Source organism: Leptidea sinapis, chromosome 47 (genome assembly GCF_905404315.1).
Source record: "Leptidea sinapis chromosome 47, ilLepSina1.1, whole genome shotgun sequence".
In the NCBI taxonomy this organism is placed as follows: Eukaryota; Metazoa; Arthropoda; class Insecta; order Lepidoptera; family Pieridae; genus Leptidea; species Leptidea sinapis.
This window is the reverse complement of record NC_066311.1, coordinates 6,663,666-6,687,367: the sequence shown is the minus strand read 5'-3', so window position 1 is coordinate 6,687,367 and position 23,702 is coordinate 6,663,666. Positions and strand designations below refer to the sequence as shown.

General features: G+C 32.9%; 1 non-coding gene across 1 annotated transcript; it reads left to right on the top strand.

Moving 5' to 3' along the window:
* Positions 1 to 9,143: 9,143 nt before the first annotated feature.
* LOC126978233 (U12 minor spliceosomal RNA) lies at positions 9,144 to 9,290 on the top strand. Its single transcript, XR_007732555.1, has one exon. It is a non-coding gene; the product is annotated as a U12 minor spliceosomal RNA (small nuclear RNA).
* Positions 9,291 to 23,702: the final 14,412 nt, after the last annotated feature.

The following is a 23,702-nucleotide window of genomic DNA, read 5'->3' as shown; positions in this document are numbered from 1 at the left end:
CTCTGAGCAATCATGAGCTTTCTCATAAGGCCCATAGTTAGCGATAATAAATAAGTAAAGTAAAATAATAAGTCGCTTGTATTTATAAATTATTGATAATATTCAGAGCCTAGGAGAGCTTTAAAATGCAATATTTCCATTAAAATAACTCTAATTTTAATTTGTTTGATCCAGTTAATAAAAAGAGAAATTTCAAGGAAACAAAAGTATAGAGTACTCTGTAAGTGGCAACCCACAGGTGCTATTCAGTTCAAGGATCAAGATGGATTACTCTGCAAAAAGTATACAAAAACTGTGCCCGTATGCGAACGACCAAGATTGATTGTACAATTGCGCTGATTGCTTTATCCGTTGTTTACTTCGGATGGCCGGCTGGAAGGTTTTGTGCCATTAGGTGTACAGTTTGCAGTGTAAACAGAACGCGTGTAGATACAGCCGTTAAAGTTCAACAGGATTTCCCTTTACGACAAAGGATTTAATATTTATTTCCTCTTTCAGTTTGAATCAATAGTTACGAATTTGTAGAATAAAATAATATATAAAAAGTAGAGTTATTGAACATCCCTATATATATTATAAATGTGAATGTAAGTCTGTTTGTTACGCTTTCACGCCGGAGCTACATGTGGAATACAACAGTTTTCAATATAATATTATATTATTAGAGGATCTGATGTTAAATTATTGAACATGGCGTAGTGCGGTGTGCGAGCTAGTGATGTACGTAAAGTTTTATCGATGTTTATCAGTTTAGTAGAGACATGGTCTGAGTTGTGTTTGGAAAAATTTGGAGGAGTGTGGCGAGGCGAATGAAACATAAGAGCGATTGTTTTCTGGCAAATTGTTCTATGCATAGACAAAGCCTTAAAACTATTTAGGTAGTGTAAAAACTTATTCCACGCAGAAAAAGTTTGGTGAGAAAGCTATATTTTCTCGAGGGCTGGACCCTTGTCAAGAAATAAGCTGATATTTACGTTTAAGTATATAATATAACAAGCGATAAATTTTATATGTTCGTTTATTTATTAATCAAAATGAATAATGGGCTGCGAAACGAGTAATTTTGATACATAAATTTAAAACATACGTCTTATCTACAGGTACATTATCTTTATTTTCTTATAAGCTTACAGACAGAAGTTGGTGACTCGAATTTGTATAATTTTCCTGAAAATAAATTCACTCAATATGTCAAATTTTTTTCATTGAAGCAAAAAAGATTCAAACTAAATCTATACATTTAAATAAAATTGGTGTGTCTGTTTGTAATATTATGTAAATAACCGTTTTTTACGACATGCAAAAATAACATTTGAAACAATTTTTGTCTCTCTGTTTGTTCCGGTCTGAAATGGCTGGACCGATTTTGACGGGACTTTTATTGGCAGGTAGCTGATGTTATAAGGAGTAACGTAGGCTACGTTTATTTTAGAAAAATACTTTTATTTTAGAAAAAAAATTAATGTTGCAATGTCGAAGAAACGGTCTAACTCTAAAAATAATTTATATGGCAAAGCAACATTTGCCATATAAATTAGCGTTTGCGACAGCTAGTATCTACTAAATAAATATCGATTACATCAATGTTATCACATCACTAAAATATTATTAAGTTTTACAAAGACATCGGCATGCAATGCACTTCGGTCGGTATTGGCGTGGAAAATTGGAAAATTCTGACTGAATGCTTCTTGCATTTGCTAAGTTTATTTGTTTTTTATTTCATAAAATCCACATCACATTAGTTTGGAATATATTATATAACAAATCATTGAGCAACAGAGGTTTTATCTCCAATATTTTGTTTGGGAAAATGAAAATGCTTAAATTCTTTAATAACACACTTGATTTCACAACAGAATTAGCAGAGTGTGAGAGGAAGTGCGCGGGGGAACTAGTATATTTTGACTGGAGTCATCATTGTTTAATAATAAATAAATAAATAAATAAATAATAATACTAGCTAATGCCAGCAATTTCGTGTCCGCGTAGATAAAGGGTTTCCAAAATAATAAGCAAGGGTGTGTCAAATGTCCAATTCCAGTTCCGGTTCCCGTTTTTCGCTCCCAATCCCAACATAGGTAGTATATGAATTATTATTTCGAGGAAGATTGCTATGGTAAACTAAATCTACTGTTAGTAGGTATATAATTATAGCTCATCGATGTGAATTTTTCACAAATCCCGCGGGAACCATGGATTTTTCCGGACTAAAAATTAAGCCTATGTCCTTTCCCAAGCTCTAGTCAATCGCTGTACAAAATTTCATCAAAATCGGTTCAGTAGCTCCAGCGTAAGAGCGTAACAAACAAACTTTCATTCAAATTTACAATATTAGTAGGGATTATACCATTTAGAATAAATTTATTTTTTGTAAGGTAGAAATATATTATTATTAATTATATTATTTGCCTATTTCTGCCGTGAAACAGTGATGTGATGATTGTGTTTATTATTCTTTTTCGGTTTGATCTGTGCTGTAGCTAGTGAAATTACTGGGCAAATGAGACTTAGCATCTCATGTCTCAAAGTGACGAGCGCAATTGTAGTGCCGCAATTTTTTAGGCTTTTCAAGAATCTTGAGCGGCACTGCATTGTATTGGGTAGGGCGTATCAATTACCATGAGCCGAACGTCCTGCTCTACTTGTCCCATAATATCATTAAAATGGAAAAATTTAACCACTAGGCTGTTAAAGATGTTATTTAATGAGGGTTTAATAGGATTCAAATATTAGACATTAATGGAAAAAGAATTATATGCAATATTTTGCATTTACGTTGAGCCTTTTTCACGCAAAAGGGAACTTTACGTCGTCATTCTTAGTCTACTATACGTCACAGGTTAAAGTCACAATATTACGAAAAAAAGTTTCGACATTCATCGGTGTCATTTCCTTAACCACGATGAATAAATTAACTTTGATTTGATTTGACAATCAGGAACAAATCATTAAGATTATTAGAGATTAGATTGGTTAAGGTCCCATAAAATCGCATTTGTATTTTTGTAGGTTTTTGTCAATTTTAGTAAAATTTTAAATTATATAAACAAATTCATTTATTATATTTACCCTCTCTGAAAGTATTTAATGTCTTAAGCGTCGACAGCAGGTTAGGTAGTAAGGTTGTACAATATGATATTTTAATCTGATTCTCATGTTCCATAATTTATAGAAAGAAAAAAAATTTTTTTATTTTGTAATGTAGAAGAAGTATATACATGCAAATACAAAAGATACCTATAAAATAAAATAAAACTTAAGATAAACAAGCAAAAAACAAAAAGACTGAAACAGTACTACCTACATTATACGATTTAAAAAAAAGTAACTATGTGTTTGTAACCTTTACGCGCGATTGAAGTAAAACTTAATAATAATTAACTTTAGGAATAATAAACAGATTTAGAAAATATATATACTTTAAATAAAGCCGTGTTACCAGCTAAGCACTCACGTATTACTGAAGAGCTAGGAGCATTATTAGATTTTTTTTCTCGGAAACGCTGACGATATTACTACATCTTTGAGCAGAGTTGGCATTTTCTCTACCTAAAATTTAAAAAATGCCTTTCTTATTAATATTATTTTATTAAGTTAGATTATTTATATCTTACTGCAATGCTATAATGTTATGTTTTGATATTATTGTTTGTCAGAAAATAAACACTTTACAGGTCAAGTCATTATCAGGTTCTTGATTTTATCTTTTATTCTTATTGATGAAAGAGTGAAATGTTCCTGGGATTCCGCCAACTTATTTGACAGATTATTAGGTATTTCCATATTTTATAATTAAATACTAATATTCGCACATTTAAATATTTCACTCATTAAATAAAATAGTTGATAATAAGAAATTGAAGGTTAAATTATCATTAGCACATCTCAATATGATGTTGTTATTGAATATTAACAAATAGGCTGTATGGGGTCGAACCCTTTGCCTGTCGTAATAATGGGCGAAAACAAAAAACAAATTAGCGAATGTCGCAAATGTCAGAAATTTGGTGACGTCACGCTAAATACCTATTTAGATATAAATAATGCAAAACTTTTTTATGGTAGCAAACTAAAAGTGACGTGGAATAAAAACTAAATCTTACTTACTTAAGTAATCTAACTTAAATTTAATTTCCTCAGTGTATTGATCTGATTATAACTATGGACGATATAATATTATCTGATTTATAGAGAGATTTTTTATATAAAAATAAATATTTATATTAATTGCTGGAAATAAATTAACTAAAAGATTTATTTAATATTTTTTTAAATTGTTTCACCTTTCAGTAAGCTATTTGAACAGTGAGTAATATTTTGTTTAAAAAAAGTTACAGATTCAAAGTTCCTACAAGAATTGTAATGCGAATATATTAATATATAATATAATAATGTAGGTTACCCAAGGCAACCGAAAAGTGCTTTTAAAACACATTATGAAGCACGTGCGACGAAAACTATTGATGACACAGACCTCTACTATTTATACAGGTCAGTGATTGATGATATTATATTTTAGGCTTTATTTTATTTGATTACTGAAGCAAATCGAGAGAGTGGTATCTGTCGTAAGAGCGCCATCTAGTGACACTAGAGGAAAAGATCATAGCGCCATACATATTTTTTTTTGAGAGGAGTAAAATAAATTTACGTATTGAAGACCCCGAAACGGGGCCCATATGTCGGGCTCGGGTGTAAACACCCCCTACCGACTAAAAACCTTCTCTGTGCTGATAGCCCTGAAGGCTTTTACAGCGAAGCCGGGCGGGGGCCTTGGAGGCAGAAAATGTAGCTCACAGGCGCGGGGCGTTTCGGAAGGAGACTCGAACCTCGGACCGCCTGCTCACTAGGCTGGATGGAGAGAAGATCACTAACAATCTAATATATCTGTAAGTCCAGCGCCACACAAATCGTAGTTAAATTTCACGCGAATAGGTAAAAAATCTCACACTTGGCACTCAGACCCTACAAGAATTTTAATGCGAATAATGTAGGTAACCCAAGGCATCCGAAAAGTGCCTAAATATTCTATTAGGTATTATGAAGCACGCGCGACGAAGAATGTTGATGATATATTAGGTGCTTTATTTTATTTGATAAATGAAGCAAAGGGAGAGAGTGATCTGTTATATATAAAATGCTTGATAGTGTATCGCACTTTAATTATAACGTTACGTCCATTCACTTCAATACGGGAATAGGAATTGTTTAACATTACAGCCTGGAGAGTGTTGCTCTAGACATTTACGATGCTATAAATTTAGCAATGCCTTCTGAGTACTTAGACTGCATTACCTGCATTTCCCATGCGAACTGAACATAGACTAAGGTTATATGATAGACAGAGCTAGTCGACATCGATTCTATTTAATAAAAATAATTTTTTCTTTTTTATTCGACCATGTAAAAGAAAACCATGTTTCAGTGCCTCTACAGTTCTTCGGGGATACAACAGACAAATCTTATCATAATTTATAATAATCTGGTTTATTAGCTTATTATTAGGTTAGTGCAAATATGGCCAAAAGTAATAAAACAACATATAATATTTTATTTGTGCTCATAAATACACTTCATAACATATTATGAAGTGTATAATTTGTAATATATTTTTTTATGGAAAAGGAGGACAAACGAGCCTACTACGGGTCACCTGGTGTTACGCGCTCACCGCCGCTCACGTCATACTCTTGCAACACAAGAGGAATCACAGGAGCGTTTCCGGCCTTTGAGGAAGGTGTACGCGCTTTTTTTGAAGGTGCCCATGTCGTATCGTCCCGTAAACACCGCACAAAGAAGCTCATTCCACAGCTTTGTAGTACGTGGAAAAAAGATCCTTGAAAACCGCACTGTGGAGGACAGCCCCACATCCATATGGTGCGGATGATATCCTAACTTGTGGCGTATCTTGCGAAGGTGGAATTCGGTGGCAGGAATCAGGTGAACAGCTCTTTGGAACACTGGAATGCGGAAATGTAGCCAGGTAAGGACCAATATGAAGAATAAAAAAATTTTTTGGAGTGTTCTATGAGAGTCCCTGACTAGTAATACAGATAATTTGTATATATTTTCTTAAAAAATAAATATTTGTACTTTGTTTTATATGCTTTGTCTGAATATACTTAGGTCTATGTAATGGAATCATCGCCCATATAATAAACGTAGGAAAACGTGTGGTCCATATAGCACTTACTTTGTGCTACATTATTTAAAGTGGATACATATTCATGATCATATAGTTTGAAGTATCATAATATTATTAGAAATTATTATTAATATCTCTACCAGTGGGAGGCTCCTTTGCACAGGAAGTCGGCTAGATTATGGTGCCACAACGTGACAACGGCGCCTATTTCTGCCGTGAAGCAGTAATGTGTAATCTATACATATAAATAAAATTGAAATGTATTTAATTTAATATAATAATAACTGCTTTTTACTATTAGTATGTTATTAAGTGTAGATATATTGTTCAGTGAGTATTGTATGTTTATAATTTTAGCCATCATAATATATAGGATTTTTAAGATTTTCTTTTTCAGTACAAAAACTGACTATACATTTAGGATCTTTATTTATTTTAACAACTACTAGTTTAATAATATTATATTTTAATGTTATATTAAATTGCATTTAGTATTATATATCAAATCAAATCAAAATCATGTAGGTCACGGAGATGACACTAATGAATACCGAAAAAAAAAAAATTTTTTTTTCTCATTGAAACAACCGCTACTTCGTAAACAGTTGAGCTAATTAGAAGAAGTAGCAAGAAACTGCCACTCTATAATGGCAAAAAACAGAAAAAAACAAGCATGTATATATATTTAATTACAACGCAGCCCTTCTGTAAAGCGCTTTATAGAGATTTATTGCATAATATGTGTAAAAGTTATAAATTAACTAGATAAAAATTCATAGAATAACTTACGTACTTTCATTAAACAGTCGTAAATCGAATCGGACAGTTTAATAGTTATTATGAGTTATGAGATCGCCGCGGCAACTTATCTAATTTTGTAAATTATTTTTGTTGTATACCGGTTTGTTTAGTGTTCGGTTGAGTAGCGGCAAAGACTTTGATTCAGTATGCTTAAAAAATTTATTTAATATCAGTGTTAACTATCTTACTAGTAAGGCTTTCTGGTGTTTTTTAGCCATAAATATTGCTTCCTCTATATTATGCTGTTTATACACTCTTTAATTTATAATTGGACCTAGCTAACCCGACAGACGTTGTTCTGAATATGATAAATAAAATTATGTTTTTAAGAATTGATCACAATGGATAACTGAAGTAAATAAAGTTCTCGCACGTAGCGGTAATCGTCACTCACAAAGATAGAATTATGCACTCTTTGTCGATATAGAAGATGGATTCTAATGGGAAATAATATGACAAAACTTACGATTTATCAATCTACATAAAAATAATCTGACAGATAATTAACAACCGTCGTTAATCTACCAACTATTACCTAAAATTAAGTTTATTTTTTACGTCTTGAGAAATAGATAGATAAAGTATAGATTCTAATCAGTTATTTATTTTAAACAATTCTTTCAATTTGATTTCTGAACAACGGGGGACACATAAAAGGAAGAACAAAATTTTTGTTAATATTTATTTTTTTCCGAGAATTTTAAAATATTTATTCACCTTTTAAACCTTCCCTGGACTTCTACAAATAATTCAAGACCAAAATTAGCCCAAAATCGGTCCAGCCGTTCTCGAGTTTTAGTGAGACTAACGAACAGCAATTCATTTATATATATATATATTTTTCTCAAAATTGATTCCTTTAGAATTCTTTTTGATGTCATTTCTAAAATACTAGACACTACTACCGCTTCGGAAACAAATGGCGCTCTTAGAGGGAAGAAGGGGCGCAAGAAACTCTCCCAGCATTCTTTTTTTGTGCTCTTTTTAATGAAATATACAATACTAGCTGACCCGACAGACGTTGTTCTGTTCATAATAAAAAAAACTCTTGCGGATGGAATTTTGGAAAATCCGTTAGTTCCGAAAGATTCTTCCTACCAAATTTTAAGTCTTTAGCTCTAATGGTTCCAGAGGTGATGAGTGACTTTATACGTGGAAATCTCTTATATATATATATAGGATTGAACTGTCATTGCTATTGCTATAAAATAATCATAATCTAGGCTGTCGGATCACTTAGATATTCAGCTGTGGAGTAGTAGGATTTACGACAAAGCCATTTTATAAATAAAACATTTAAATTTATTTATATATAATGCCTGAACAGTGGCTGAGACTTTATTATAAATGTTTATACATTTACCCTTAAAGCTATTATGTATCTTATGAAGCGTACTAGAATTAGTTACAAGCAATCCCTTATTTCTAGTGGTATAATAATGAAAATCACAATTAAGAGCAAAAAGGTGAGGATTTTTGTGAACGTATATTAAATTTTCATAAATGTACTGACTATGAACATATATACGTGATAATATTTTATCAACTAATTATTAATTATTATCATAAGATATAAACCGTGGTATAATAAAAAAAACATCTGGAAAAAATTCATCATCATCAAATTCTGATTTAAACTGATCTAAAACTGATTGCATTAATTGTCATTAAAACTAATTTCGCCGTGTTTAAGAGGTTAAATTATAATTCTATTGTAATAAAGTTATTGCTTTATAACTGGTTTTTACTAATCTAATATTACAATGACAGAGATGATAATTTATTATATTTATCAATTACGCGCTGTGCCCGCGACATCTAAGTGTGAATAAATTTGTATGAATGCTATATATATATATAATATGCAAACAGAAACATAAATTTGATCTGCATTCACCGATTTTCATTAAACACTTTAAAGGAGGAAAATACTTTAATAAAGAATTAGGACAGACAGATGATCATTTTTTTTAATATTTTTTTTGTCTTTAGCTACACTCCCCTTACCACCCACAATCGGTTTTTAAAAATAATATCCAATAATCGGACAAGTTGACTCTACAGTTCTATTTTAGTATGTACGAGTACATTGCGTCACTACCTCACCGACAGGTGGCGCTGCTAGTTAATTAAAAGGCGGTATAAATGTTTTTCTTGACGTTTACTAGTATTAGCTGCTGCATCATTCCGATTCGTGCCTCAATCTATTGAGTAAGGAAATTATTGGGCCTTGGTAACTCTTGGCAATGTCCTAAGGGCGAACCTATTTTTGCTGGGTACAGGACGTCCCTTTGAGCCGCGCGCCTACTTTGCACGTGGTTCGGGTGAAGCGTTCTGCCTTAATTAAATTACGAATAAGGAAAAGATTTCAGAAAATGTTTTTGATTGAAATCTTTTATTTACAACAAATGAAAAAATAACTGATGTGTTACAAGTTAATAATATTTTTTAAGTGAAAGCTTCTTTGGCCGCGTTGGGCACTATTTGGTAGTGGGAAATCTTATGGGTTCGCGTCACCGACATGCTCATGAGTGGCGCACGCGATAAATAAATAATAAAAAAAAATATATATAGTTCGACACTTTTTGGATGGGTATCAGTTTATCTGTAGACCGTATACTACATGAGTAACAAAACATTATTGTAAGTGCTGTGTGGTGTGTATATCTTATAAGTGAAATTGAATGAATTAAATGAAAAGTTCAATTTGTATATACTGTGCATTGTTGAAATAATGTTTTTGTTTGATTTATATAATATTGAGAATAAGTTTGAAAAATAAATTGCAATTAATAATTCAATTGTTTATAAGATTATGAAATTTCAAATATTAATACTAAAACTTCTAAGTTTTCACTTCTGTCGGCAGCCTCTACAACTGCCAATTTTTTTTTTTACGTAGTGTAAAATTATATTTTTTATGAAAATAAATGAAAAAATAAATCTGAGCGGCACTACAATTGCGCTCGTCACCTTGAGACATAAGATGTTAAGTCTCGTTTTCCCAGTAATTTCACTAGCTACGGCGCCCTACAGATCAAAATACGGCAATGTTTACACATTACTGCTTCACGGCAGAAATAGGCGCCATTGTGGTACACATAATCTAGCCCGCATGCTGTGCAAAAGAGCCTCCCTCTTTCTTTAATGATTGGCATTAGTCTACTTAGGAATAGAATTTCCATTACCTTTGACAATACTGGCCATTACCTGATAGGTCTGAAAGATTTAACATCATCTGGAGTTTCACCAGGTCTGAGGTACATTATTAATTTTTGATTTTGACTTGAAATTTCTTTATTATCATAATTATTACAGTTGTATGTTTCCAGTGTATATTAAAACCTAGAAATACAAGTAATAACAGTAGTACCGTACAGATATCGGCTGTATTACATAAACTATTTACAGGAATTTAAAATTACAAATACTTAATTTATATATACTTAATTATTATAAATAACAAACAGGTAACTTATATAATTATATGTATGCTTCAGTACCTAAGCAGCATTATATTTTCTACAATATAGGTAGATAATCCAAATTATACACTTGTCCATAAAAACAGAAAGAAACAAAGGCGAGAAGCCAACATTATTAATTGGGCTACTTTGCATTCCTCGGCACCGCTGATCTTCTCATAGTTGTAATAGTTATTTATGCAACTGTTGCGTAATACCCCATGTATTAAAACACGAATGTGGATTTATCTATGATAATAATATCACAAGAGTGTTTTAATACCTAATTATCAACAGTTGCATACAGGACTTTGTCTACACCCATAATATGAATCCTCTATAAAAGATTCTGAAACAGTTAGCTTACTGCCAACATTAAAAAAGCTAGTCCTAGTAACCATAATATCATCCAAAGGAGTGTTATTATGAAAACGGATGATGTAATGTTGTTCTGAACTTCATTACAACACTCGTTTGGATGATGTAATGGAGGATTTAAAGCATCGGTGTAGATAAACGTACTAAACGTAGACTAATGCCAATCATGAAAGAAAGAAATATCAGTTCGGCTTTAGACAACAACATAGTACAATAGAACAAATATACAGGCTTGTTAACCATATTTTTTTTTATTTTACTTTATATGACAAACCAACAATGTTCATGAACAGATGCAAAAATATCATTCACGACTCGTGGTCACACCAGTGTCAACATGGAGACTTAAATCAACCTGATTGCTGCCGCCGAATTCCACCTTCGCACGACACGCCACATGTCATCCCCACCATCTGGATGTATGGCGGTCCTCCACAGTGCGGTTTTCAAGGAGCTTTCTTCCAACTACTACAAAGCTGTGGAATGAACTTCCTTGTGCGGCTTTCCGGGACGATACGACATGGGTACCTTCAAAAAAAGCGCGCACACCTTCCTTAAAGGCCGGCAACGCTCCTGTGATTCCTCTGGTATTGCAAGATATTGTGGGCGGCGGTGATCACTTAACAACAGGTGACCAAAAAGAATTAAAAAAAAATCTAAAAGACACATAGCATCAATATCAATAACTGGCATGTACAAAAGATTCAGAGAAATACAGATTATTTAAAGTGGAGTAATAAAAATAATTGTAATTTCTACAAATTAGCTCCCTTACGCAGGGAGTCAATAACATTTCATTTACATTTCATCGTATGAAAGCAAAAACAATGAAAGCAGTTTAACTTGGAATTAAATAAATTGAGTTGCTGATTATTTTGAGTACCTAAGTTAAAATTAGCGACAAATACGATTGACGCGGGAGTTATAAGCTAGGTTAGTACAAAGCCCTACAAAAGGTGGTGTAGTACTAATTTTTTAATATGTCGTTTAGTATGGTACTTAAATAAAAAAAATCCAAATTTGTGACCTTGAGGAGTGGCCGCTCGAGCCGCCATCTTGGATGTAAGGTGATAAAATCTGTTTTTTTTTTTTGTTTTGTCAATATAATATCTCAACGGTTGATCCTACGACTAAAAATATTCAATGCAAAGAAAGATACTTAGAAATGTACCTTGACGAAAGACCCCGTACCGTGAAGCTGTAATGTGCAAGCATTACTGTGTTTCGGTTTGGAGGGCGCCGTTGCTAGTGAAATTGACCAGCGCAGTTGTAGTGCCGCTCATTTTTTGTTTTTTTCAATAATCCTGAGTGGCACTGCATTGTAATGGGCAGGGCGTATCAATTACCATGAGCTACACATCCCTGCTCGTCTCGTCCATTATTTTCATAAAAAAAGACACATGGAGAAAGCAAATCTTCACCAAACGACTGGCAATGGGGCAACAGGTTCGGAAAATGAACTGGATGTTAAACAAAAGTGCGGTTTTCAAGGAACTTTCTTCCACATACCACAGAACTGTGGAATAATCTTCCTTGTGCGGTGTTTCCAGGACGACACGACCTTCTAAAAAAGGCGTACACCTTCCTCAAAGACCGGCAAAGTTACTGTGATTCCACTGGTGTTGCAAGAGAATGTGAGCGGCACTAATCAGGTTCCGACCAAGCATATAACCTTTTGTTTACCTAAAACAATATAATACAGCTTGGATTCTTATTTGATGTTATTCTACGTACTTAGAATATCTGGACTTATTTACTGAATTTGTAGATTCATTTATAACAAATTCTCGTGTCCTGGTGTTTGTTACCAATCTCCACCGAAACGGCTGAACCGATTTGTATGATATTTTGTGTGCAGGTAGGTCTGAGAATCGGCCAACATCTATTTTTCATACCCCTAAGTGATAAGGGTGACCCACACCTAAATATATATATATATATATATTGACTATTTTTTATGTTATGATTCAGCATTTAAAAATACATACAACTTTAAATTTTCGCCCTTCTACGATCTACAACTATTTTTGTATCGCGATTTTTATATTATTCTGTTCCATCCACAAATCCGCTATAGGTTTGCAAGATGGCAATTGAATACAATAATTATTGTAGAACGATATATTTGGTAGTCTGAGAATCGGTTGCATCTATTTTTTATAACCCAAAAATTTTTATTATTGTTTTTTTTATTACTTTATATGACAAGACTACGTTTGCTGGGTCAGCTAGTTACTAATAAATTTTACTAAAATAGTGTGAAACAAGTACTTGGCAATGTTTTAATAGGAAAGATCTTACAAGTAAGCTCTCTAAGACATAAATCGATGCGAGGTGTTTGGGTAATAGAGGTACCTATGTGAATCTTATCCATAGTATTGAATACACAATTCCAATACATGAATAGATCCTGTGATCCTGACAGAATCTGATTGAAACTGTTACATGTTGTGGTGATGGCGTGGAGTGTATAGTAATTTGTGTGCAGGAAAGCGGCCGTTTGAGGATTCAAAGCGTTGTTGTATGTATCGGGCCAGTAAACAAGCGGGAATAATAATAATAATATAATATTGACACACTTTTTACACAAAAAATATTGCCCCAAGTTACGCATATATAGCCTGTGTTATGGGTTACAAGACAATGATATATTTAATACTATATACTTACTTAAACATACATAAATTCATATTAACATACATAAATACATTTAAACATCCATGACTCGGAAACAAACATCCATATCATATAAATGCTTGCACCTACTCGAACCCGGGACCTCTAGTTTACTAGGTAGGATCGCTAACCACTCGGCTATACAGGTCGTAATAATAATAAGATGTTATTTATTCCATTAATATCCCGGCAGGCTTCATTCGCGATCAAATCCTAAAAGCACTTTTTGTGTTTGGCAGAGTGGGACATCACATCATCTGTCTCAAGATGAGAAGCACATCGCAGCTCAGACATTTTAGTTTTAAGGAAGTCCTGAAAGGCACAGGATTGTCATGTTATATTCATTTCATAGATAATAATCATTAAAAAAGCTATTATGTATTATCGAAAAACATTAGTAAATCTTTCAAATATTGTGGACGTGATACTTCGTACTTTTTTCCAAATTTCAAGACGTTATTCAACAATTTGTATTTATTTATTGAATTATATCAGGTATGACGATTACAATAATTATCAGGTGATTGGGATTTCTCCTATAGTAAACTCGTTTGTTTAATGGCCACACAAGAAGGGCACACATTTAATTAAACAAGTAATGATAGCAGGTATGACTATGTGGAGACCTTGGCTGAACATTCATGAAATGTTTTTGGCTTAGAAAATAATAATATATGAATATAGAATAAGACAGCTACATATTATATTATAATTTGTAGAACTATGCTATAAGATTCCTCTTTAAATCCTTAATTCTGGATTGCGTGGTGTATTATAGCTGTTAAAATTGGAAAACCAAAGACACAGGGAAGTGTTTCCGAGATTTCAAAAGAACCATTGAATTTCGAAAAAAAAAACATTCAGTCTACTTTTTTTTATGAAAATAAGGGACGAGACGAGCCGGACGTTCAGCTGTCGGTGCCGCTCAGGATTATTGAAAAACCCAAAAATTCTGAGCGGCACTACAACTGCGCTCGTCACCTTAAGACATAAATTGTCAAGTCTCATTTGACCAGTAATTTCACTAGCTACAGCGACCTTCAGACCGAAACACAATAATGCTTTAACATTACTGCTTCACGGTAGACATAGGCGCTGTTGTGGTACCCATAATTTATCCGTATAACAAACTCGCAAAAGATTCAAATTCAAATTCAAAAACACTTTATTCATGTAGGTCACGGAAATGACACTTATGAATGTCAAAAAAAAATTGTTTCTTATTGAATTTACCGCTACTTCATAAAGGGTTGAGCTAATTAGAAGAAGTAGCAAGACTCATTACCACTCTTTTAAGTCAAGATTTACATTTCAATTAAGTGACGCAACAAAAATACTCAAATGTCACAAACTGAAAGGCTTGCACGAGTAAGTCAAAAAAGATCACTTAACAACAGGTGACCCGTACGCTCGTTTGTCCTCCTATTCCATAATAAAAAAATAAAAAAAAAGTAAATTAATACTTATAAACACAAGTGTTATTGAGTATAGTAGATGCATCAATCCACATATACCGTAAATAAATAGAGGCATTATGTGAGCATTTCATAAAATAAAATATATAATAACTTTAACTTTAAAGGAAATAATAATAATAAAAAACACATCAGGCAGACCTGTAACAAGACAGGTAACAAGATCATCCAGCCACCACGAGAAGCACCCGTTCACGAGCATGACGCATGGACCAGCCATCGCCTCCCTCGACCATATTTTAGGGAAGGGAACGACCCGCCCCACGTCGCCGCCACAAGCAGAGGTATTTAAGCAAGCATGACGATACCTGTCACGAGAAATCTACCGAATAACAAAACAATTAAAGTTCATCTACATATTATGCAATACTTACTAAATGCCTCTACTTACAATTTTGTTTCAAATTACATAATTCATGATAATTATTATTATTCTTATTAAAATTCATTAAAAAACAGAAACAATATTAATATTTAAATTATGTTACTATAATGACATTTATCAAACTAAGACAGACATGTAACAGCCCAGCAGCTCAGTCCCAAGGGTTCTTTAGATCCAGATATTCAGATATTTTATAGTACCCTTTTGTATACAACTTTTTCTTTAGCACTGATTTATATTCATTTAAAGGTAAGTTCTGAATGTCAATAGGGACCTTATTATAAAAAACGTATACATAGACCTCTGAATGAATTTGTGACTTTTTGGAGTCGACTTACATGAACAGCAAGCCTATCCCTATTTCTAGTATTGAGATTATGGGTGTCACTAATTTTTTTAAATGAATTTATATTTTTTTTTACATAAACAAGGTTATCATACATGTATTGCGATGCCAAAGTCAAAACTTTTATTTTCTTAAATTTTTCCCTTAGTGACACTCTTGGTCCTAATTTATAGATGGCACGAATAGCTCGCTTCTGCAGTGTGAAAATGGTGTTTACATCGGCAGCATGTCACAAAGAAAAATACCGTATGTCATCAGACTATGAAAATAGCTGAAGTAGACCAACCTCGTGGTATTTTCATCCGTAAGTTGCCGAATTTTTTTAACTGCGTATGCTGCAGAACTAAGTTTTTTCGCCAAATTCATAATATGAGGACCCCACTGAAGTTTGGTATCTAAGGTAATCCCTAAAAATACGGTTGTATCTACAGGTTTCAACTCATCGTCTTTTACTACAATATTTGTGTCAACCTGTCTAACATTAGGCAGGGAAAATTTAATACATTTGGTTTTTTTTCATTAAGAAGGAGATTATTCGAAGTGAACCATTCCACTACTTTGGAGATAGCATTGTTCACGTCATCAAAAGCAGTATGCGGCCTATGTAGTTTAAAAAGTAAAGAAGTATCATCTGCAAACATTTATATATACAAGGAATAGGAATGGCCCAAGAATCGAACCCTGTGGAACGCCCATGGTAATGGGAGACATTATAATATTATAGATGGATTTACGTATTTTGAGCATTTTCTTACTTCTGACAACCATACTAGGTTCAACAACAAATGTAAACAAACACCAACAGCTTTATACCACAACTGTTTCCTAAATCACATTAATACTGCACCAATTTTTGTTAGAAACGGTCAAACCGTTCTAATAATACTAGTTTTGATTGACAGACAAATGTTGTCAGTGGTAAGCAAAGGAAATTACAGCGAGATACGAATATAATGCGGGCTTAGTTGTATTCAGCCATTATTGTTGGGATAGAGCAGTCGGATTTAAATAATTGTTTTGGTATTGAAAGAGTTAGTCTTAAATATGGATTTTTGTGAAGTAAGCCGTAAGAAAGAAAAAAAAGTCAAATTCCAAATTTCTATATTTGATATTAAGATATATATACAAAATTACTTATAATCTACTTATTAAAGCAATTTACAATTAAGCCTTATATATCTAGGTATCAGAAAACTTATTTCTACAACCCTATCTACGTGTTGCCCTCAATAAAACTTTATTATACTTAAAAAACTAATACATAAGGTTTATGGGGGAAAATCCAGGAATCTGGGAAAACCTGGCTATTTGCTATCACTTAGCCTAAGACTAATGACTAGAACTTAAAACTAACTTAAAACTAAGGTAAATAAATACATAGATATGTATAAATAGATATATAATATATAAATATAAGAGGGGTGGGGTGGGGGGATCTCGGAAAAGGAAAGGAGGGAACAAGCCGTTAGAAAGGCAGTCCCAAAACAGCTTTATCTACTTGTGCCACGTGTTTATTACTACTTATACTACGTATGCACGCAAGAAGTTATACTTCCTTGGCGTAACAAAACAAATCCTTAAAATTATTTATTCGTCGTGCTATTCTACGTTTGTAGAGAGAACAATATTGTAAAAATCGTCAAATAAATTATTGAATATTATCGATTACGGCTGTATTGGCTTGAACCCTTTGCCTGTCCTAATAATGGATGAAAAAACAAAAAAAAACAAACAACTTGTATGTCAATGTAACTTGTCAGAAATGTGTCAAATGTCATTAATTGTCTTCAACCTGTTACTTTTGTGTTACAGAAGGTATGTGTTAAAGCAGAACGTATTTTTTTGACAAAATTGTTATTAGAAACCGCAGCTAGTAATCAACAATAGAATGTATTTAAGATGTTTCTTAGATAAAAATAAATAAAACCAGGTACTAATCCATTATGCTTAATTTAAAGAACCTTCTACAAAAGTGTCAGTAAAATATTTAATCAAGCCAATATAAATTTAAAGTCATCTATCATTTTATCACAATCTGGACCCATAAAGTTGTGTGATGAGGGTATTTGTAAAAAGCTATATTACGAGCGCGCGTTAAATGAATTTGTCATTAGGTGTACCCGAAAAGGTGAGGCGAGAAAGGTTAGATAGAGAGGGAAATATGTGTTATTTGTTTTGCGTCTTTTGACGTCATAAATATTCATCAAGGTAGGGATGTTGGGATGGCATTTCACGAAAATATTTCATATAATATTTGTGATACTCGTATTGTAGATTGTATCACATATTTTAAATATTTTTAGTTAAAAGGGTTTAATTTGCAGTAAATTCCAGAACACTTAACATCCTGATATTTATTAATAAAGATTTATTTTTTGAATTTACACTTCTTCGTTATTGAAGTTATATTTCTTTAGGCACGTTATGAAAAAATGATGAGAGTGAATTTTTAAGACGCGCGCGCATCACTGTAACGCAAAAGTGACAGGTTGAAGTTGGTTCCTAAAATTTTCTGACGTTTGCGTCATTCGTTATTTATTTTTGGTTGCACCGTCCATTATTAGGCAAAGGGTTCAAGCCCATACAGCCGTGTTCATTAGTTAATAATTAATTGTCAAAGCCTTGCAAGATTTTTTTGAATGAGTCCTGTGTAAACAACAGGCTACCTTCACATAACTTGTCTTCGATTTCAGGAAAGGCATTTAGCAAATTATTGAGTTCCATTAAGGTCTCAATTTTGATCAGTCAGTCGGTGGTAGATCCCGGCGTCTTATGTCCTCAATGCGTCGCACTCTTGCAAATTTATCCATATTATCTGGTCGTCTTTCTTGCCAAATCTTTATAACAAATTACTTGCCTAGAAGCCTAGTCGTAGATCAACCATAATTCGTACAAAATTTCAAGATAACTATAACGTTTAACCCCCTTATTCATAATAGTCTCCTACCTTAAAGCATTGCTAATTCTAGCTCTGTCTTCTTCTATTGACCTAAGTCAGAATGAGAAGAAACACTCCTTAGCGGCTGTTTAAAGTTAGCGGACCATTATGAATAAGGGGGTAATTGTTTAGTAGAATTTCGTCATCTGCCATTTATCCGTTATTCTGGCTCTTGGTTGACAAAGACTTTTGTTAAAGAGGACGTAAACAGTTAACTAATTAATATGTAACGCATATTATAATGTTATTTGGACAAACTTTCTTTTGCTGTTAATTGTCACTGTGCCATACACTACCTAGTGACTGACAACATTCTTAAAAAAGGATCCAAAGTTTACGCATTACGCATTAATATACTTCCTTTGCTCTTTTAAACGTAGAACCCTTTTACCGATACAAACACCTATTTACAATAATACCAGTGGGAGGCACCTTTGCACAGGAGGCCGGCTAGATTATGGGTACTAAAACGGCGCCTATTTCTGCTGTGAAGCAGTAATGTTACTGTGTTTCGGTCTTAAGATAGTGAAATTACTGGGCAAATGAGACTTAACATCTTATGTCTCAAGGTGCCGCTCAGAATTGTTGGTTTCTTCAAAAATCCTGAACGGCACTGTATTGTAATGGGTAGGGTGTATCAATTACCATTAGCTGAAGTCCTTCTCGTCCCGTCCCTTATTTTCATAAAAAAAGAAAAAAAAATATAACAAAATTTTATAAATATATACGTTAGAAAGGTTCCTACATCTTTCGGTCACAAAAATGAAGAATAACAAATGTAAATTTTGTTTCTTTCATATTTTTCCCAAATTGGATCTCCAGCGATTTGCATTTGACAAATACGGACACCGGGACAGGATTAATGATCCTTTGTGAGTCCTGGGAATAATTGAGCAGAAATAAATACAATTTTGCCCAACGTCGTGCCTGGAATTTTTCGACTTGCAACAATTGTATGGAAGGGTTGGAATTAGATGAAATTTGTCGTAATGAACCTTTTTGTTATTGTAATTTGGGGTTTTGAAATTTATGCGATGTTTTGCTGAATTTGTCAAATTTTGTACTAAGAATTATTTGTCGTTATTATTCCAGAGAGCTTATTTATATCTAAGAATTGAAAGACGACGGATCAAATAAAGAAATGATTATAAAAACAACGTTTATTAGTTCTTTTCGTTATCTTTAAACATCTTTATTGAAATTAATATTAACTACAAATATCTTATTAGTGTATCAAAGAAAAATTTAAAGAAATATTATGACTGTCAGTATATTTATGAAAATTTTATATACGTTCACCAAAATCGCCACTTTTGCTCTTAATGGTGACATCCTGTAGATGAAGCCACAACCTGAGAGTTGAACAAAGCATACAAGATTTTATAACGATACGACACTCGAACGGTTAGCTCAGTTGGTTAGAGCACCGGCACGGAACGCCGGAGGTCGTGAGTTCGAGTCACGCATCGTTTATAAAACTTTGTTGTTTTTAAAATTTTATTTGTGTAAATCTGTCTACAGCAAATACCACCTCCGACGCAATCTCGAATTATCGGGGACCCAGTGCTCTGTGAACGGCTGAATCATTAGGCGTTGCGTAGAGACGTTGCTTCATTGTGTGTCTTCCACCGCATCCATCACGGGGTGTTCCGAAGAGCTGTTTCACCTTACTCCTGCCGCCGATTTTCACCTTCGCACGAAACGCCACAAATTAGGATATCATCCTCACCATCAGGATGTGTGGCGTTCTTCCACAGTGCGGTTCTTAAGAAACTTTCTTGCACGTACTACAAAGCTGTGGAATGAGCTTCATTGTGCTTTGTTTCCGGGACGATACGACTTGCGTAAAAAAAGCGCGTACACCTTCCCCAAAGGCCGACAACGCTACTGTGATTCCTCTGGTGTTGCAAGAGAATGTGGGTGGCGGTGATCACTTAACACCAGATGACCCGTACGCTAGTTTGTTCCCAATAAAATAATATGATACGATTTAGAATTAAAATTAAAATCGTTGTTATCGTTGCCCCAAGTTTAATTTAATGTAATTTGTTTACATCTTTTGTATCAATGCGCATAATCAAATTAGTTATTTCGGTGAATGTTAGCGTTGGTGAATTTTCTTTTTGTTATTATTGTACCTGTGAAACATGTGTTATATAACACATCTATATTTATATTGTATATCTCTTCCTATATTGTTCAGTTCTTGTGATGTGTTTCTTATGTTTCCTTGTAATAATAAATAAAAAGAAAAGGATTGTGTGGTTTTATGAAACCACGGTAAAAGTGAAACTTTTTTCACATTATAGACATTTAACTAAAAATTTTTGGAATAATATTCCATTAAGGGTTTAATCATCGCTTTATCAATCTTTCTTTTATACTTGGAAAATTGGAATGATAATGGGAAATAATAAAAGTAGACTAAGTCTTCAACTAATATTTTTATTGAAATCTGTGTCTTAGCCCTGGTTAAAAATATTGATTGAAAAGGATTACATTAAACACTGACAAAAACAAACAAAATAGCGTGGAGCACTGGCACAAATGAGTAATAGTCTATACACTACACGGTCAGTTGCTGCGAACTATAGGCGCCGTCCGACCTTCAAGCGACATGCAACACACAGACGAAAAAGTTTGAGACGATGTAATAAAAGTTTCACTTTAATAAATAAAATAAATTTATCGGGATACGTAGTAATGTGCAAGTTTGTTCAGATAGTATGTGGTCAGTTGCAAAGTAGGCAGCTTATGTGACTATATACTATAGTGTATATACTCTGTAAGCTCCGGATCTGGCAAGAGGATTGGCCCTCTCTGATATAGGCTAAGCTAGCGACGTCCTTTGTACAGCTCGTAACACGTGCAGTTTGTAAATATCTGGAATCTGGAAATTTTGTACGTGATTTCTTGTGATGGTATTACCAAAAGAGCGGCTTGAGCTTAGGATTATTATTTGTGTGGTTAGGGCAGGGGCGTATCAACTAAATTCCAATGATTATAGGTGATATTTGAGAGTCGAGCGCTCGATCCCAAAGAAGAGTGGTTGAGATTAACTGTTAAATGATAACTCTATTCACGATTACTTTTGAATAAACCTTAAATTAAATATTTATCATAAAGGCATAAAAGGCATTTATTTTCTCAAAATTGATTCCTTTTGATTTTTTTTTTATGTCATTTCTTATATACTAGATACTATTACCGCTTCGGAAACAAATGGCGCTCTGAGAGAGAAGAAGCGGCGCAAGAAACTCTCCTAGCATTCTTTTTTTGCGTTCTTTTTAATAAAAATCACTGTACTTTCATTGCTACTGCTATAAAATAATCATAATCTAGTCCCAGGCTGTCCGATCACTTAGATATTCAGCTGTGGAGTAATAGGACTTACGACACAGGTTTTTTTTTAAAAAACATTTAAATTTATTTATAGATAATGCCTGAACAGTGGCTGGGACTTTATTATAAAAGTGTATACTTACCCTTAAAGCTATTATGTATCTTATGAAGCCTACTAGAATTAGTTACAAGCAATTCCTTATTTCTAGTGTTATAATATTAAAAATCATTTTAAACGCGAATAACACTAAAAATATGATAAATTGACAACTTATTAAAATATAGATTTTAGAATGGATTAATTTTGAAAGAATTTTTAATATTGAGAAATTTATTATAGTGAAAATTTATTTACATTATTACAAACGCTACTGAACTTCTATCTTTTATATGGTTTCTTTCTATGGCGTTCCGGTGGGAGCCCCCATGGTTGGCGAGAAAATCGATCAAGGTTTGGTCCCTTATAATAAAATAATAATACCATTATAGGGATAGTACTTTCCCATTGTATTGGTGGCATTTTCCTTTATGGCAGCAATCGAAATGAAAATTATGATAATCTATATTCTTATGACAATGAAACTTAGTATAGGAAATGTTTGAAAAAAATATATTTTCTACAGTAGGTACTAAATGTAAAGAGGAAAACGCCGAAATAATTACCTAAGAATGCATGATAAAAAAAAAATTGAGATGGAAATGGATAGATATGTTTGATTATTAGAATAATCCTTATAGTTTGATTTACACTTTATTAAATATATTTAATAATAATCATTTCTTTCATTAAAACTATTTAATTTACCAAGTCTAAGGGTCACTGCAGGCACATGATCACCGCCTTCAATATTCTCATGCAACACCAGAGGAGTTACAGGATCGTTGCCAGTCTTTTTAGTAAGGTCTACCATCCTGGAAACATCATAATAAATAGATTATTGGTTCGGATAAAATAATTAAGGTAACTTGTGTTTTTGTCAGTTAAATTTGGACAATTTGTGTGAGGACGATAATAAGATCTGAACGAAAATAGTTAACCTAAATTAGTTATAATAATAATAATAGTTAGTTAGGTATTCAAACAACCCAAAATCCTTTTCCCGCAACCCAAAGGGTAGGTAATGTGTCATTAGTGAAATTTTATTTATAATTTATATAAATTTTCTAAAAAAGTAATATGCAAATTATATAACAAACTTTGTAAGTTATGTACTTTAAATATTCATTTTTAAAAAAGAAGGAATTTTATCACAATAATAATAAATCTAATTTAAATTTTTCTTTTTAAATTACCACTATTGTACCCTTTAGACATCCATTCGATATGCCGCGGAAAGATAAATTAGCTACTGTTATATCTCTTAAAACAGAATGCAAGTATGGGGCTGACATGTACATAGATATAAAATCCCTTAAATAAATAAAGAAAAAATAATAATAAAAGTATTTTAGTTCATTTTTAAACATATAGGTACACATTCAAAACCTTAAAGTTCGTTTAGCCAATTACTATCGTTCGTAAGAAATTAAAGAAAAAAAAAAGTAAAGCAAAGTGCGCCAAAGTATCAGATCACAATTTCAAAAACACATCCTACATTGCGACCAATAAACATAACAAAAACTGACATAGACACAAATTATTGTTTTCATCATTTTTATTTTTGACACCTTTTTGTATGTTTTTGATCTCGTTCATGTACGGTAATATTATGTGCTTTTCACATCCAGGTAAAATATGCATAGTTCACC